The following is an 11,536-nucleotide window of genomic DNA, read 5'->3' as shown; positions in this document are numbered from 1 at the left end:
TTTCTGCATCGTTGACCATCGAACGTCCTCCGGCCGCTCGCTCGTGTGCCCGCTTTACAAGAATCCGGATCTGAAAACAGAAACCTATAAATAATCGAGCTTGCAATTCGAGGCTTAATTCTGTGTCTCCATCTCTGGAACAGCCTCGACCAAGAAGATGCCATGCTGCTGTTGAGCTCTTTTTTATCCAAAGGAGCTAAGCCTCAAATCTGCCTATCCCGTCGATGCTGCAAGTTCGGTCATCACCACTTGCTGACTCAGCTGGCTAGGTGAATCGAAATTCGAGTGCGGCATTTTGTACACGCAAGATAAGTCATGCGTATAAACCCACTTACCACTTGCGTCAATCCTTTTTATACTGCGGTATGAATCTGTGAATGGATGTTTATGGCATTGAGCAGTCAATGGTTATCTGCTTACTTGCGAGGAGGTAAGATAGCACAATGTTTATATATTAAAAGCTGAAATAATGAGATTTGGTAGTACGACGATTTTTGTTCTATTGAGCTGCGTAAAGGCAAGGCCTAACCTTTTTGAGCTTGTCCTGTTTTTTGCATTTGCACTAAATTAATAAAAACTAAATTAAACTTGTAACAACGACATAACACGGAAGCATCCAGCGTACAAAACAGTTGTGTGTGATGAGACGAATTGTTCATTCCGCTTAATGGCTCCCGGTAAATTACGTTTACAAGTCAATGTGTAATCATTTTGTTCAATGTGTTTATGGAATCTTATCGTCTCACCTCTTTCGCTAGTCGCCAGTTATTAGGTAACGGCTCGCATACAGCCATATATTTATATACATATGTATGTATTTCACTGATTTCAATTCCCCGTGCTCATTACTTCTACAATTTAGTTGACAAATATAGATTAAATGTTTGCCTTTGTACGCAAATAGGATTCAATACGGTTTTCAAAATCTGTGTTTCCTTAGTCTGTATTAGCAATTTAGTCAAATCCGTCTCGTATCCTGAAAATTTGTTTCAATTGCATCTTTTCGTCCGTCCCGTGAACGCATATACTTCTGCATTATTTGTGGGTCTATTGGACAGAAGACACACACGAATATCCTTAGTTGTGCTTTGACTGATGGTGGTTCAGCTCTGTGCCGTTTTATCTGCTGGTAGATACCTACCATCGATTTGATAAATACGTAAAGAATATATATCATAAGATGTCCGTCAGCTACTCAGCAAACGCTATTCTTACGGCCGAATTAGTACACTGCAATAGTGGGGTCGATTTATGAATCTAGCCGAGACGTCCATTGGCCAAACTACAAAAGTAGAACGACGCATTGACGCTGAGCTGCAAGGGAGCTCGACTTCCTAGTATAGTGCGCTAGTATCTGACCGGTGCTGCTGAGATCAGGAAACGACGAAGCGACAGCGAGAAAAAAACATAAGGGCAGCGAGGACACTCGATAAAGCCCCAACTACTGAAGAGATAACCAAACTTCTTCCCGTCGAATGCGTCTTTTCCACTAGTTTTCCCTGAAGACAAGCCGTCGCCTCAGAGCTGCCAGCGAGTACACGCATAGGATGTACCCGATCACCTAGCTTCTGTCGAAGGTAACTGCTGAAAGAAATAGTGAAACGCCAGACAGATATGGATGCAAACCGTAGGGTCATCCAACAAATACAAATGGCAGATGGGCAAAAGTAACGGAAAAGCAGGCCATAGCGGGCGGAGCATTCGAAAAGAGGACGACGGCCTTGAGGAACAGGACAAAACGTCGAATCTAAGGTAAAAGCGAAGGGCACATTGATGCGAAAACGCTTGTGGTCTTACGCGGCCATTCCTGGAGTGGTTGCGGTTACCGTTGGATCACTGCCGTTTCGATTTGAACCGGGCCTAACGGCAAATGTTATGGATGTGTCCTTCCGCTCGTCGAGGACATCGCCGTTGCAGCTAACCACACGCTTTGACATAGGAATACTTTTTTTGCAGAAGTCGTTCTATTAAAATGTTGGGTTAGTATAGTTTCGCCGATGAGTTTCGACCTTTTATCCTGTGTCATTTCTACAAAACGTCCTGGAGTGGGTCGGTCCAGCAACTATTTATTTCTATTGTAACTACTCTGATCACCTTTGGGGGGTGGCTAGTTTATACACAGTTGTTCCAGAAAGCGACTTCAAGTCAATGAAATCAACAGGGCTTGCTTTCACACAGAGGTTTCAAAGTCATATATGCGGCGCGCGTGCTTATCCCTATGATTAGTTTGTGGGCTTGCGCCATATCCAGCGTAACATTATTACTGAATTATTATACGTGTACAATAAACGGAGCTATTTCATGTGAAATCTTAAAATTCGAAGCGAATTTGTACGATATGACTAAACTACCTACATCGTAAACAAAAAAAGGACTAATCAAAGCGGCGCAATTTCTATCACATAATTGAATGGCTACTGGCAGTGACAGCAATCGTTTGAGAGAAGATCCTAATGGTCTTCTAAATTCGAACCTAGACTAGTTTACGTATCCGTAAATTTAATGGGCAAGTACATTATCACCATCGTACTAGACGGATGTCGGCATTATCATTTTGGGCTAAAATTTAGCCTTCTGTCTCTCTAAAGTAATGTTTAAACGACAGTACCGCATATGAAACCCTGACCATCTATTCAGATCTGCTCACAGTTATGGGCAAGCATTATTGCTTGCTTTTAGTATTGGTATCTGACTAACATGAGCCGATTCTGAACAACAACAAGAAGAGGATGGTAAAAGTTGGCCCGTTTGTCATCTCTTTGCTATAAAGCTCTTCGAAATTCTCCTTATAGAATGACTGTGATCGATAGGAAAAATCTACTTGTTCAAACTGCGTTAGAGAGATGAGTAGATTCTAGTGAATACAGACATACATGCAATACCTGAGATGAAAATAATTCTACACTTTCCTTACTTGTTTGGTACTCGTCATCAAAGAGATATTGTTCTCGTATTGGTTCTTTGGTAAATTGACAGGGATTTGACGGTGCAATATTTTGAACGGAAGTATGATAACTTCAGCCGAACATTCCTATAAAATATCTAGCTTTACTTCACGGCTATTATTTATGAACTTATGCATATTTTCAAGAGCTGCTCTTTATAGAAGCAGCGATGAAATTCAATCGATGTGATAAAACACCACATAGACCTCCGTGACAATGACTGAGGCCTCCGTAAGAAACTTTTAATCCGGCACCGCAATTGCCAAACTATAAAAGTAACTTAACGTACGAACTTTTGATATCTAGGGAAATCTTCATATCGCCTAGGGAATTGCTCAAACCTATTGGCACCTGCATGATGCAAAAGGCTGTCGGCGCTAGAACTCATCAAAAGCGAGGGCCCAAACTGTCAGGCAGATTTACGTCGGCCACGGATCTCCTTGGGCGCACGTAACCAGGAAATCCCGGATCGCCGCCAAACGCAGCTTTTTACAACCAACGCTTCAGGTTATTTGAAGGCCATAGCACACAGTATTTGTGTGCAACCGCTTCCCTCTCCGGGAGCCGTTGTGAGGTCTACCGTCGCTAATACATTTCTGGTTTGTTCTAGTTTTGTTCTTAAGAGGGTAAAGAGAAAATGCGAGAGGGAAAGGGAGAAAGAGCTACCCCCAACTCTCCAAAAAGCCCCTGTGCTGAGGGAAGCGGCTGGACATTTAGCTGCCGAACTTGCTTGGCCTGGGACTCCACGGGAGTGTTTAAATTGAATATGCAGATGGCCGCAGCACGCACTTCACTAGCCCCACTGGTTTTGGTGTCTGTGCTGCTGGTACAATTGCGGCTTTTTGAGAGATAGCAGGGATTTCTGTAGGAGCAGTCGGCGATCCAGTATTTCGGCACTTGTTGGATGAGGGCCTTTAAATCAATTCGTTGATCTGGTCAGCGCCGGTTTGAGCCCGTCGTTTTCATCGTGGCTATCGCTGGATGATTGCGTGTATCTGTCTTTATGTTAGAAGATAACTGTGTATGCTCGTGAGCAGTTGTCGCATTTGTCGTGACCTTTTGTTTTCTATAACAGCAGATCTTCTTCATGACCGGAAAAGTTCAGGGCGAGAAGTTCTTGTTTTCTTCTTGCTCGAGCTCCAGTCCTAATTCTCAGCGTGATCCTATCAACTTTAGCCTGAATGAGCTACCCCACCGGATCGCTGTTTCATCCTGCTTCCGTTCCGCTCTACTGTCTTAAGTGATAAGGACACTTGCTGCTTTTGTCACCCCGATGATTTCCTCATTTCTTCGTTAGCATTAGTGTTCCTGAGGGAGCTCTTAACGATCCCTAAACTTCCCAGGATTCATTGCTCTAGAACACAATATGACTCCGTTCAGTCGTTGCAGCTTTCTCAGATCGATCTGTCGATATTTTGATAACGACGGCCCGTCTAGCCGACGACGCAGATTTCAAATATTGACGAAATTAACCGCCATTCTTACGAATGACGAGTCAGGCTTGCTCGAGTGATTGCGTTTAGAAGGATTCCCTATTGAGCATTATTTCTGTGGATCTCAAACAGGTAGGAGCAGCAAGACACTATCAGCAATAGCATAAGGCAAGAGAGGATGGCTTAAGCCGATTTTGTAGTCAGCAATCATTTAGAAGGAACGCGTAAAAGGCAGGTCAGTACATCATAGTACAGGTATGGCAATCATAGAAAAAAAAAAAAAAAAGAATGAACAAGCAAGTTACAAAGCATAAACTCTGTTTATATAGATAAATGTATATAACAACAACTTATGGGTTTAGGTGAAGTTGGTTAATCGGAGTGGCACCATGCGCGAATGGTCGTCTTCCTGATAAAGGGCGCAGGAGACAGCCCTGCCAGTTCGGCCATTATAATAGAACTTAGAAATGTGCTATTAGAATGGTAGTTCGCAGTTGTGTCCATTGTTCGAGCTACATTACTTCAATAGACATACGATCTTCAGCATACGAGCAGCTACCCTTTTGTACAGATACTGATGTACTTTACTGATTCATTAGCCTTGCAATTTATTTGCCGATATTGTTAATACATAGCTGGTTCTTCTTATATAATTTACCGGCTTTTGCTCTATTGAAATGTCGACCGCTGCAAAGCTTAAAACTGCTTTAAGCTTTGCAGCATGCAAAACATGCGATGCGTCCACAATTTAACTCATTTTCTGGACGACAATTCTGGGACCTGAATCACGCGTCCTAAATATTTGTTGACAACCTGTAATATTTACATATATATAAGATAAAATGTATGTCTTTAACAAGCAATGGTCACTTGGAAGGCATTTTTTAATATAATCAGTCCAAAGACATTCTTATCGATGCCGGTGAGAGAAGAAGACGGCTTGTCTAGGAAAAATCTAGTTTATGCTAAAAAATAGCAAAAACTCTATGCACTACAGTGCATACGGATGCAGTTTAGGCAAAACTATAATAGCGGTTTAGTACGGACACGCATCTAAAATGAAACCGCCAGACGTCTAAGGACCCTGCTTTGTGTAACCATAATGTTTATACGTTTTTTTTGCAGAGGCCGCACTTTAGAAATCGACACCTTTTGTAAAAAATTGTCAAAATACGCCATCTCAGATATCCAATGAATGTTTATAATGCCGCTGCGTGCTCACAAGAATGTATGCAACCGTCAGATATTTATCCATCTTAAATATTCTACCCCTATAGTATGATACTACGCTTCCCGGCGTAAGTATACTCTGTCATAGCAGCGATTAAGTCGACCGATGTTTCAAGCATTAGATTCTCAAATCCGTAGCATCTAATTTTGCGTCTTCCAAGTAGCAACGATGTGTTCGCTCACCCAGATGGCCTATTTTACGACCTCGTGCGCCAGATATTGTTATCCTATTGTTTCAGGCTCTGATCCGGATTTCAGGCACAGCCTATCTGACTGACGCCACCGATGAAATTATCTAGTGTATAGCATTTAGTTCAATTGGAAAGCTTTCTCTGTCGTTTCTGTAATTTGCCCTCGTCACCGAATCTGAATCGTTGCTATCTATTCTTTCTCATGGTCTCTACTCATCAGCCTGTAGCTACTTGCATGCCAATAAATCAATAGTACCACCAGTTAATGAATTCATGTCCGTTGATATCTACCTAAATTATTCTGTGGTTCTCTCGGGGCCGCTTTGCTCTGGATGTTTCCCATTGTAGTCAGTATCACCTTATTCCATCGTGAGTATGGCATTGTGCTAATTGAGCGAAGCATTTGCTTTGGATTTTTTGTTTTTCAAATACGCTTCATTTCAATTCACTGTTCAGAAATTCTCATGCCGTGAAATATTCTGCTATTAGAAAAGCTTACGTTGTCGCGTCTAGTGTCCTTCAGGCACCCCGGTGGTGCTTTTAGACACAGCGTTTCCATGTGTTAAACTAGACCTTAAACGGCCTATTAGTAAATTCTGTTAGAACGACCTAACGGCCTATTAGAAGATAACTAACTTATTACACGCCTGCAGTGCCGTGACTTTTCAATCCATATTGTCTGCTGTCTAAAGAAATAGTTTTGGTTTTGATATTTCATCTGATTCATTGAGCACCAGGATATTCTTTACGGGATGGACAAGTCCGCAGTGGTACCGACAACTTCTTCATATAAGAAGATAACTGGGGGGTCAGCTCTGGATCGCGCAATGTCTTGCCTTGGATTGGTGACCTTGGCCCTCCATTTTGTAAATCACTGTTGGACTTTTGGACGGATTAAATTTCAGCTTAAGTCTGGATGCTATTTAAGCTTAGTTGTTCGATAGGGTTCCAACGCCCTAATATGTGTGTGCGATTAAGCCTACGTCATTCGCGAATAAAATCCCAGCATCTTGAATCTCTTTATGGAGGCTCCAACACTGGATATTGACTTGTTTCTACAATCGTATCGCTTATTTTTTTAGTTATTCTATGTAGAAGAAAGTCGACATAATCGGGCAGCTTTATCTTATGAGTAGCTCATCGGTAATCTAGTACTTTTCACATTCGCACTGTCTACGGTATACGATCAAGCTGTTGGTCATGGCGATACACTCTACATTTGTCTAGTATTTTGTACAGCTTTTTTTCGTGTTGGTATTTTTGGACGCGTCGATAAAGCTGTGCCTTACTCCTTCGCCCTGGTCCCTATAATCGGCGTCAGTAAAGATATTAGTGGTTCCAAATGTGTCCTTTTCAAATTCATTGCAACATTTCTCCTAAAGCCTTGTGCCTCTTCTTCCATTCTCCTGTCAAAGATAATTGTTACCATTTGCGGTCCCTGTTATAGTACACTACTAAAGTGTTTGCGCACTAAGATATGTCATAGCGTAGCCTTGAATCCGGGCGTACGGGCGGGTAGTTTTTCTTTTCGCGTTTATTAACTTATTTACCACTGATGGAGCTACTGGACGTCCGTGTAGCCATTCTTCTCTGTTATTGTCTTTGACGGTCCCTATCCTCATCTAAGTGGTTTAGCTTGCGCGCATACCTCCCGAATCGTAACGTGCTTTCCGGTCCGGGACGGTATAGAAGACGGCTGTATTAGTTTTTGCCGATTTTTCATTTTTCACGCCTTCTTTATGTGGCTGCTGCTTCCATCGTTTCGGCTAAACGACGACTGTGTTGCATTGTGGCCTGATATGTTTACTCGTTTATCTTCCTGCCTGTCACTCACCCCCTCCCCGCCGTCCCGAGATAAATGTAAAGAGAAAGGTCTCGCGTCCCGCTGCGCTTTTTGAATTTCATGATATTACCCGAAGAACTATTTTTGAATCGTACTTTAAAAAATGCGTGTCTTCGTCCTCTAAGCCATTAACTACTCCGTTGTTCGTGTCCAGCCGTTTTCTTCTGGTTTCTTTTTTCGTGGCTCATGTGTAGATTCTGAGGTACAATATGATAATATTGCGATCAGATCGTCTCTGGAAGCACGCGCGTTTAATACCCCTTTACTTCGTAACTATTTAGTGATATATGAATAATAGATTATGTAAGACTTTTACCGTAATTCAAATAGCGCTATGTCTGGACAGCTCCGGATGTCTGGAAAATTATAAATCTAACAATTTAGGTTTAATTTGTTTTGTGTTGAATTGCCATAGATAGCGCTTAAATGAATCTCCTTTCTGTGACGGCAATGTTACAAGGTATTTCAGCTGGAAGTGATTGATAGTCCCGCGTCCTGCCTTCAGCCAGCGGAATGATAAGCCCTACGTAAAACAAAAGCCAGGACTGAATAATAAGAATATGTTTACATATTATCAACAAAGTTTATGCGCGCTGATGAACAACGTAGATCGTTCCATGAAAACTGAAATCATTCTAAGACCATCGTATAACGGCTATAGGATGCTAGCGTTATAGCGTTTTATGCTTAGCAGAAGGCCAAGACGGCCAGCTCGGCATTATCGAGGAGTTAATGGTGTCGACTAGTCCTGATTGTGTACAATAATAAAAAAAAAATATACATCCATTTCTTATAAGAATAACAATGAATAATGTGACCCCATTTTGCTGGGGAGTAATGTGTGAAAAATAATGTAAAATTTTGTTTTCAGTACATGGAATTATAATATTTCGTAGGTGACTGAGATACAGAAGTAAATGTTAGCTTTTGCGAAAGCCATTACATACGGTAGAGTTGATCGTCCTTTTGATCAAACACTCATCTTTACAAACACTTTACAAACAAAAAGTAAAAAACAACTTTGACGCGTATTTATTCACGGACAGTGAAAGTCCAACTATAAACTACAATGGGCATCGTCTCTTATGCGCGCATAAATTTCAAGAGTCACTTTGGTAAGCTCACAGGCGAACATATATATTTATGTGATCTTAAAAATTAGCATATTAGCTGCATACACACCATTCATTGTCGAATTGCCAAGCTCATCCTGGCGACTTTACCTGTATGCGAGCCTATTGTATTTTCTACTCATCCTTCCAACCTACAAATAATAATTTCAACTATACAATTTTGGACTATCCGTGAGATCGCATCCTTACCTCAACTTCCTTCAACACTTAAATGTTTGATTATATCTTTGTCTTGTCCATGCTGCTTCCATTCGAAGCTCAAACCCAGCTTTCACCAAGAAGGCTTCGAAAACCTCTAGGACTACTAAGGCTGCCGAATCATCTCGTCGTATAGTAGCGGCTCCTCTTAGTTCTTTACCACAAATATCCTCAAACGCATAATTTTGTCTGTAGTTCATAGTGTTCGGACAACGCGACTGCAGACGAAGCGGGTCCACCCACATATAACAATGGTAGTGAAAGCGCAGGCTCGATAAGCTCAAACGGAAGATGAGGGGTTGTTGGGGCTGCTGCTAGTGCTGAAGGATCTACGTTTGAAACATAGTAGCAGACTTCTTGAAACCGAGCCAGATCTTGGCTACAGCGGCCGTAGTAGCACTGCAAATGGCGGGTACGAGAGTCGCCAACTCCTCCGGCCGTCTCCCCACTTCGCCTTACATCAGCCAGAGTGGCTTTCTCTCTCTAACAAACAGGGACAAGTTTTCTCGCTGCCCTTAGCAGAAGTATACAGCCGCCCCGCTGTGGTCGACATATATATATATATATGTTCAACGGTTGGGTAGAACTGCATTTCCGGATAACCTACAGGGGGGGGGGGGGGTGTTAACGGGTAGCCTCAGGGTTCCTCAAGGCGTTGGACTTCAGATGGGGCCGGCGGCAGCGGCTCCGGACGTGGACGGAGTAGGCTGCATAACGTATGCAAATTGGACATTGTGAACTACAGTACAGCCTTTGGGTATACTGCATATTATTCTGTACTGCTGCGGCTGGCAACGTCGACAAAGACGAAACAGGGAGGCATAGAGAAATGGAGAGAAAGACTTAATAAAAGGCACGTGCGTTCTACTCCTTAAAAAAATAGGGCATTTTACGAACGTAAATAAATTTTTAGGGTAGACTACGACGAGAGGCAGCCACGCGGTACTGCACCATGGTCGACTTCAAGTGGAGGAAGTTGCTTTGGTGGGAAAAGCTTGCATAGAAGAGAAGGGCTAGTCGCTAAGAGATGAGTGATCGGGAACAGTGATGTGCTGTGTGTAAGACGGACTGATGTCCATCAAGCAGAAACTGCCTGCAACAGTATGTATGAAAGACGCGGGAGAGGGGTGACAGCCATCTATGTGAATTTTTACTTGTCTGATTTGCGCATTCGGCTGGCAAAATGACTAATAGTAGAGAAAAACGTTACGGCCTTCTGATCCTTGGGGCTCATCATTCATTCCGTAAATGTTTATGGGAATTCTACCAATAACACAACTCATGATATGCTTCTGGTGTATGATATATAGGAAATGTTTATATATATATATGGAAACTTTCTTTTTACACTTTTGATGTATGATATATGTAGATATATATTCTACCTATATGGTTATTTGCTAATGCATCAAGGATTATCATGTAGCAATGCAGAGGAATATCGGGTATGTGCTAGGTGATATTGTTCGTAATGCCTATATCTAGTTAAAAAATCCTCCTTTTTTTGTATGCCTAGAGGCATAAGTGTTGGCGTTCATCAGTTAATGGAAAATTAGGGTTATCAATTAATGTTCATATATTCACAACTTCGTAAGCAGTTTTAAAGTAGTAATAATGTTAAAATCGATTAGTCATGTTTTGAAGTAGCTCCTTGCTTCCGCTGTGTGTCTCAGAGAACTCAGCTTGTCAAGACTGCCACTCCCTGAAGTGCCGCTGACAGCTGTTACTACAGACGATGCTATCCCGCTACCGTCTCCGGCTATGCATAGTACGGTGAAAGACGTTGGTGGTCATGCACATTTCTCTATATGGAGAAATCTATCCAGTGTATGAAGGGTGTCTAATTGTCTTTGGAAATGTCCTGCAAAGTGGGACAGATACTGCTAAGTTGAGCTTGGCGGAACAAGCAACTTGTTCTCTTTCAATGATAATAAATCACTTTCACAAGAAATTAATGTTACGTTATATATAATTAAACCTGGGCTAAACATTGGATGCTAATTAAGCGCTGTGCTTATCTATCTACAATTTTTATATCTACAATACGAAATAGGTACCAAACAGTTTTTCGCAACCTTAAACGCGGTTTTTTGAAATTGAATGGGAACATTTTTGAATAAAATTAAACGCACGAACAAAAGTAGTAATGAATGAACATTAGTTGTAACATCTGACCTGATTAGAAGATCCCTCTCTCTTGCTGCCTGTTCCATATCCAATGAGAATTATATACGCAGTCTATAGTAGCAGTAGTAACGGGACGCATAGTTCGGTCTCCCATTTCACCTTCTTTATGCCTCCACTTATTTCGTCTATTTGATTTGAAGCTTAAGAAGATACCGTAGCACTTCGAATGAAGGAATTAAAGAGTGGCTGAAGGTCTATGAAAGCACCGCCTAAATTTTGAATTCTCCCGGCGTTCTACGCACCAATTCAACACCAATTACAATAAGCAGTGTTTACTAAATCCAATCCTAGCTCTAATTAGTTTGTTTCTGAAAACATCTTATTTTTAATAATCTGCCATCCAACATGTTGAGTTGCTATGCATTTGAAAGAATCA

Source organism: Varroa destructor, unplaced genomic scaffold, assembly GCF_002443255.2.
Source record: "Varroa destructor unplaced genomic scaffold, Vdes_3.0 BEIS01000004.1, whole genome shotgun sequence".
In the NCBI taxonomy this organism is placed as follows: Eukaryota; Metazoa; Arthropoda; class Arachnida; order Mesostigmata; family Varroidae; genus Varroa; species Varroa destructor.
This window is presented reverse-complemented; position numbering follows the sequence as displayed.